The sequence below is a fragment of the Mangifera indica genome, chromosome 6, assembly GCF_011075055.1.
Source record: "Mangifera indica cultivar Alphonso chromosome 6, CATAS_Mindica_2.1, whole genome shotgun sequence".
Lineage (NCBI taxonomy): Eukaryota > Viridiplantae > Streptophyta > Magnoliopsida > Sapindales > Anacardiaceae > Mangifera > Mangifera indica.
The window spans coordinates 8144292-8152336 of record NC_058142.1 but is presented as its reverse complement, the minus strand read 5'-3'; the positions used below and the strand labels follow the sequence as shown (position 1 = coordinate 8152336).

Genomic DNA, 8045 nt, shown 5'->3' with positions numbered 1-8045 from the left:
AACTTTTTAATATAAACAGTAAAATGATGATTTTGCCCCTGTTACTAACTGAAAAATTAGACGATAGTTTGGTCATGGGTGGAAAAAAAGGTTTTTGATCTCTCATGGATATAGGTTTGAGAATGACCTAAAAAATGGATGAGAAATAATCCTTTTCCCTTTTTTAAATAATATATGAGTAATCTTACCCATGTATATCAGTAAATCTTACCCAAAAAAAAAAAGTCGGTGAAGGCATTAGGTAGGTTCTTTGAAAATTTTCCATGGGCTTGGTTGGGCTGTGCTGGGTTGTTGCTCCTCCTTTATGATTCTTTCCCACACGATGCCTACAGTTCTAGTCTGAATAAAGTGTTAGGTGACAATACCAGAGTTAGATAAAGGTCAATTTTTTTCATAGTACTAGAAAATGAAAATTTTGTCAAGGAAGATGAATGATTTTAGCAAGATTCCCATATGGTCCATTTTGTCACTTATTGTTGTATTCTTTTCATGGATCATATTGACTTGTATATACATACATACATACATAACATTATAAAATGTCATCTGTCACATTATAAACGAGGATGGTTATAATATGGATGTGATGATGTTATTGAATAGGCCAAATCAATACATATTGTTGAATGACAACACATGAAACATAAGGTTTAACTAATCCTACCCAAACATCTAAACAGAATACTGGTTTCTCTGTACCATCATGCTGGCACAGCTTGGGTGTGTTAGAATGATCAATGATTCTTTCTGACAAAGTTTGTCACTACATTGACAATGATCAAGAGGAAGACAAAATGAGACAGTTTCACTTTATCAACATATAATACGACAAAAACTGACCTATACGATGTCCAAATGACCAAAACACTATCCAACTACTGCCCATTTTTGAAGTACAGAGAGGCTTCGACTGTGAAAGAAATTAAGACTATTGCTGCACATGCTCACCTACATTCCTCTCCTGCATGCCGACAATGGTATTTTATTTCCCACTTGTTATTCTAAATCCTTAGAACACGCGGTGTTGATATATCTATATGCCTTTTGACGCTCACCATGTGCCATGTGAGTGAAATTTAATAGTGTAAGAGAACTAGGAGAGTTCAAGATATACAAATCTTACTTTCTCAGTGAATGCTCTTTATATCCCTACAGATTATGTAGCTCAAAGCTAAAAATATCTGAAAAATGCAAGTGGTTGTGCCAATGGAAAGAAAACTAGAGAGAAATTGGATAAGTTTGATATCTTATTACCATTTCAGAGTACTTTCTTACAAGAACATAGCAATGGAAAGAATTAATTGCCTCCAAGAACATTACAAACATGAAATGTATTATAATTTTTGGGAACCAGAGGTTTTCCATATTCTAGATCTAAAAGATTGGCACATGGACTCAATTGGATCATCTCAATGTGCTAGGACAAATCTTCTTCCATCTCTTTTACTTTTGGAATAAAATACGCAGGGCAGCAATAAGCAAGCCAGTTTATATACATTAAGCTTATCCTCAATCATTTTCACAATTTAACTGGGGCTTTCAACCACGTGGTGTGTTGTATATTTGTACAACTTCACCGTGGAAGAAGCCAAATCAAATGGTTGGACTGATCTTGGATTTGTAAAGTAAGTTTACCAAAGAATACTACACCCAAAAATGCTATATTGCAGGGTAAGAAATGGAACCTTCTTTAATCCATTTCATTAAGTTGAGATGAAGCAGCTCATCAGCTGCAAACAGCTTCCACGGCCAGCTGCTTCATGACACTGGGGCATGGGTCTCCACCAAACATTTCGGGAGCTACAGTTACAGTGCACATGTTCTGTCCAACACAAAGCTGCAGCAATAAAATCAAAGTCATTATTTAAAATCTTTGGAGAAAATGAGGCAAAAAGAAAAATCAGTAAGACCTGCAGATACAACCATATAGAGTTTTGAAACTCATGCCTAGAAATAATAACAATGAGGACCTTAACAGTAAACAAGAAATTGTATGCCAAAAGGAAACAAAGAAACTTAAGAACCCTGTATCTCAGACTCAAAAACCGCGAGGACTTTATGCATAAGGTAATAAATATTATGGCATACCCTTTGGAAAGCATCATAGGAGTGGAAAGCATGACAGCTTCCTTGTTGGTAGCTTCCACAAACCCCTTGTGGTGTTCCAAAGCTAGCAAACTTTATCGATGAGATTTTCTGCCCAGGGCCACACATTAAGTGTGCTTTAGGCCTTAGGGGTTTGTGTACTTTACCAGAGGCTTGCATCTGATAGTTAACAAGGGTTGGCTGCCACTCGTACATATAAGCACATACGCTGTCTATTTTTCTCCTAACCAAAGAAATTCCATTGGGATTTCCTCCCTGTTCTTCAAACACAACCAACAAGTTCCCTGTTGGGTTTAGCCATGACTGAGGGACATGATACCTGAAATTATGGACCAGTTAGTCCAGAAGAAATCAACAATTTAATGAAAAAACAAGGTGAAATCAACTTCCATATGAACAAAGCTATAATACAAAGTAGTTTCCCCTACCATCTTTGAGAGGCATCTCCACAATTGCTTGCACATTTCTTCTCATTATAAGTTCCAGTATAACTACAATAACCACAATTACCGGACGCTTTATATGCAGGCCAGTAGCGTCCAAGACTCTGTCCATTTATCCACACTTGACCTTTACTCATACTACGCATATCTAGAGCTAGTGGAGAATTTCCGGCAGGAGCATTGAAGGTAGTCTGGAAAAAGGGCATGAAGACATCAATTGGTGACTTGACAGTCTTTTGTGACTTGCTTTGTATAAACTAAGTTTGATCTCATAGAATTAAAAAATTAGCTTTGGGTGAGATTTAAGACACTCACTTTGTACCACGTCAGCGGTTGCTTTCGAGTCACAAATGATCCCTGTGCCCACTCAACTGCAGAACTACCGCTGAGAGAGTGAAGACTCAGCCTTTCTCCTTCAAGGCCAACCTGAGCCAGAACATGCAATTTTATGAGATATCTAGGGTGTTGGAGCAATGAGAGAAGATACAGTTCAGTGGCTGAATATAAACCTTGTAGGACCATTTCTGCCATGACAAATCTCTCCTTCCCTCGTTGAGACCGTTCAGTGTAACAGGACCAAGAATGCCAGCATTCCATCTCTCAAAATGTGGACCAACATTCTGAACTCAAAGCACAAGCAGCAGCAAGAATTGTATAGTCAAATCCAAACTGTTGTGGATGTTGCTAACAGAAATAAGATGCATGAGAAGAGAGAAACATACCGGGAGACCAACAGCAATGCTTAGAAGTGCAATTTTGTTGATTCCGGCTCTCATTTTCACACCTTGACTATATGTTAGTTTTGGGAATTCTAGACTCCCATATGCAGTTCCTGCCAAAAGAAAGCGCATTTTAAGACAGGAAATGAGGAAGAAAAGGTGATTGAACTAGTAAAAAGTAGTACATGCCCTATGACATATGATTACCAGAAAAAGAAATTTAAACTTTTATAGCATGCTTTACTAGTGTATCAAAAATTTAGTCATGTTTCAATTCATAGACTCTGAGTTTTTACTGAATCCTGAAAGCAGAATTGAGATGGTTCCAGGACAAAAACAAGCAAGAACACCATTAAACCAAAATATGCACCCACCTGAGAATTGACCATTGACAAAAATATGCAAAGCATGGCCAGCTGATAAGACAGTAAGAACAGGATCATTTCCACCCCTCAAGAATCCCTCATTGGCATCAATCTTAACACTGTAAATGAATAATAAAGTTGTAAAAGACGAGAAAACCAATTGTAATCAAGAAGTTTAAACAAAAATATATTTAGTTATAAATGCACGAAAAAAGAAAATAATAGAAAGGGGCACTTATTTATGGTCACTTACTCCGTTGTGTACCACAAATAGTCAGAAAGATCTCTAGTTGCATTAATCTGCTCCAACAACCCAGTCACTGTGAATGTACTGTCATCATATGAGGCTGGTTCTTCATTAAATGCTTGCCAAGAGAATGCTCCATGCATAGGTACAGGAGTCATCTTCATCTGTGAACTTTGGGCACCAACCTAGACAGAGAATTGTTGTAATTGTCAACAAATGGTTTATTGTGAAGTGCTAAAATGGATCAACGAGTGTGGGCAAGCTTAGCTAACTAAACTACAGAAACTCAATTTATCAAAAGCTATTTCTCACCCTTGCAGTGTTATAAACAGTGTTCTTGCAATTGGGTAGAATGCTGATAGACCAGGGAGGCAAATTGTAATGCTGATTTCCAAAAGATACTTTTGCAACAGACTCCTGATGATAGTTAGCAAGGAATGCAGCACAAGCGCCAGATTTTGATTTGAATACGTGAGCCTGTATGCAGGAGTAAGGTTAATTTCCAAAACAATACTACAATTAGAAAGAGAACATACATTATTAATTGGAAAAGAGAAGTTGACCTCTTGATAGTTTCCAAGCGACAGCACAAATGGATCAGCAGATACTAGAGCTGGTTCACACAGTTTTATTGCCCTATGCAAATCTTTCAAATGACCCCATTTGGGTTGCCTCAATAGTCCTGGATAAAGGATAAAATTATAGAGATTATTCACACATGCGAAACATTTTAATTATGGCAAATGAGACAATTCAAGTATGGTTCAAAAACATATTTGGGAAGGAAAAAAGACAATCCTAGACACACGTTAACGTGGGAAACACTTAATAGTATAATAGTTTAAAAGCCTCATTAATAAAGACATTTAATTTTTTTCAATTGTATTGTAACAGCAGATTTCTAGTTTGATGATGGAAGGACTTGTCAGTATAACAGGAGACCTTTTTTCAGTTAGATACCATTTTGACTAGTAAAATTCTAAAAAAAAATTATAACCGATAAAAAGAAACTAAAAAAGTGACCTTATGGCAATCTGGCCATATCACTAATCCGCAGAAGCTCGACATGAATCAAAAGGGTTGTCTTACCTTAGGAAGCTAAAAGATTCATAACATGTATTTATGATTTTAGACTGCTGAACTGGATAACTTCAGGAAATAAAATATGAATTTTTCTGGCATACCATATTCATCAAGAGGAGCATCATAGTCATAGCTAGTAGCAATGAAAGGACCACCAGCAGTCCGGCCAAAATTTGTTCCCCCATGATACTGAAAATTCAAATGCAGTAGGTGAAAATTCAATCAACTAGTCCAGGGATTTAACTGCTAGGTAAAATTCAGCAACCAATTGAATTACCATGTAATAGTTAATAAACGCTCCCCCCTTTTGTATAAATTTAGCAACTGAAAAAGCCAAGTCCTCAACTGGCCTGTGAGGAACTGCTCCTCCAAATTCAGTATACCTTCAGGGAGAATAAAGGAATAGCTGGATTATTAACCCACAAATAACCTGTAGATTATAAACTTGTGTTCTAGAATAAGAAGAAGACAAACAAAGAGGGATCCAAGTTACAAAGCATGTAATTTACCAGCCAGTCCAGGCTTCAGTCCACATCTTGGGTTTATAAGCCTTGTTTGGTGAGAAGTAATCGCAATAGAATCCATTGCAGGTGTTAATCTGTTGAAATAAAATATAACAACTAGAAGCATATGCCAGAGGGAACAATAATAAAATGACAGGACTTAAGACCTTATGTATTCAATAGCCAAAAAGCTTAACCGATATGATTTTGCATTGTCGGGTTAAACATAGTTTACTTATCTAGCATCCCAAAAGCAACAAAGAAAAATATTACTATTAGCATTAACATCCAGCAGTATTGATGGAAGTAAAAAACAGTATGACTTAATAAATAGGGAGGAGACAAGGCCATGTATCCATAATTACAAATCTTCATTGGCAAAAGGGAATAAAATAAAGACAAAGTGTAACAGATGTGAGTGAGAAAGCCCAAAGCTGATCCATGTGAGTGCAAGGAATAATAATAATTGATTCATCCATGTCCAGAAAAGAGACAACAAACTATAAACTAGCAACCCCACTGAGATAAGAAAAATAGCATCAGAACCATCAACACTGTATATGCAACATACCATGAGAGAATAAAAGAAGAAAAAGTTCAGTGATACTTACCACGGGATCAGGTGCATCATCTTGCTTGCACATGACCCACGGGACACCAGTCCCAAGATCCACAGCCATCTTAGCTGCCCATTGGGTGTAAGCTTGACCTGGGGCACCAATTTCATACTCCATAGGTCCATATTCATTTTCTATCTATCAAAAAAAAAAAAAAGATAGAGAAGATACTCTGCTTAGTACCCTACCTTAAGCTATCAAATAAAGAACGAGAACACGAAAATATCCATGTTTTATAAATAATAAGAAAGCTTCAAGACTGGGAAACAATTAAAGCATGGTTATATAACTACCTGGGATAGGATTATCGGACCACCTTGAGTCTCAAACAACTTCTCAGCTTTCATCATATTGACAATCTTGGTTGTAAATCTTTGCATTTGTGCCTTCATTACAGTAATTCAGAGACCATGTTAGGGACCAATACAATAAAGAAGAAACACATTAATGAAATGAGACACAAAGAAAATGCAGGTGTAAGGATGAATTGAGACAAACCTTAAAAGGTCCGTTATCTGTTCTGAAATCAATTCCTGGTATGTATTTGAGCCAAACAGGAAATCCACTGAGAACAAAAAGGGAAAGTTTTGCTTTAATTTCCCAAAAGTTCAAAAATTGAGTTCCTTTATTTATTTTTTCTCTGAAAAATTGTATTAATGTAAGCATTTACCCAAAGTTCCACTCAGCACAAACATAAGGACCAATTCTGAGATGCACATAAAGGCCTGCTTGCTTCACCAGCTTAATGAACTTCACCAGATCATATTTCCCCCAAAATAATACTGCAACCAAAAAGACAATAAATCAAGAACCATTAACAAATCTGAAACATATCTTTACCAAAATAGAAAGTGAAAGTGTTTTGATTACTTTGCCAGGAGAAGGCTCGTGACCATTCCAAAAAACATAAGTTTGAATCACATCCAAGCCTCCATCTTTCGCTTTCTGTATAAGATCTGGCCACATCTGCAACAACATAAAAAGGAACAAAATTTACACCAACCCAGCCAGATGGTAAAAAGGGAAAAAAAAAAAAAAACCCAGAAAAGCTGAGAACTTTAAGCAAACAAGAAACACCCTTAAGCACATTTACCTCAGGAGAGCTTCTGGGGTAGTGAATGGATCCAGAAATGAGGATTCTCCTCCTGCCATTAATGGTAATAGCCTTAGAGTCATAAGACACGGAGGCTTCAACAGCACTATAAAGGAGGCTAGAACAACCCAACAAAAGAAGAAACAAAAATGCATCACACATTGCAGGGCTCTCTCTCTTGAAGAACCCCATCATCACCACCATTTATTTTAATGAAATGGAGTAAATGAGCCGTCTCTATGGGTTGCCTGCAACAAAGGAAAAAGCCCTTTTGTTTGTTATTCCTTCTCTCTTTTACACACTTTATTCTCTGCTTGTTTATGTGAAAAGAAAGGCAAAGCAGAAGCAACCCAGCTAGCTGTTCCTTCTGGTTCTCTTTCTTCTACTCTCTCTCTTTTGGTTTTTACACTCTACTAAATAGTGCTGGTTGCGGAGGTTTCAAAGTGCCGCCTTGCCCCCAGTGTTTTTATTTTATTTTAATTTTTTACGTTGCCCAAAACAAGTGTTTTGCAGCTGCTTTTATAGATTAGAAAAATAGAAGTTTTGAGGCTGAGTGTGGACCCATTTTGCATAGTATTGGACCAAATGGTCATTTAAATGATAAAATAAAAAATTTTATGTATGCAAGAGAATAAATTCAAGTTATTTCGAATAATATATAAAAATTAATTTTTAATTTATTTGATTCAATAATTATGTAATCAATTATTGAATCCAAAATTTATTATATTCAATCTTATCAAATGTAATAATCTAATTTGAATGAAATTTTTTTAATTATTTGAATTAAAAAGAATTTTCATATATTTCTTACTAAAAGTTCTTGTCCTAATAAAACATTTCTTCTTGGTGGCATATAATTGGTTAAC

The 8045-nt window shown here is 36.2% G+C and overlaps 1 pseudogene; it reads right to left on the bottom strand.

The window, feature by feature from the left end:
* Positions 1-1229: 1229 nt before the first annotated feature.
* Positions 1230-7665, bottom strand: LOC123219324 (annotated as a pseudogene).
* Between the last annotated feature and the right edge of the window lie 380 nt (positions 7666-8045).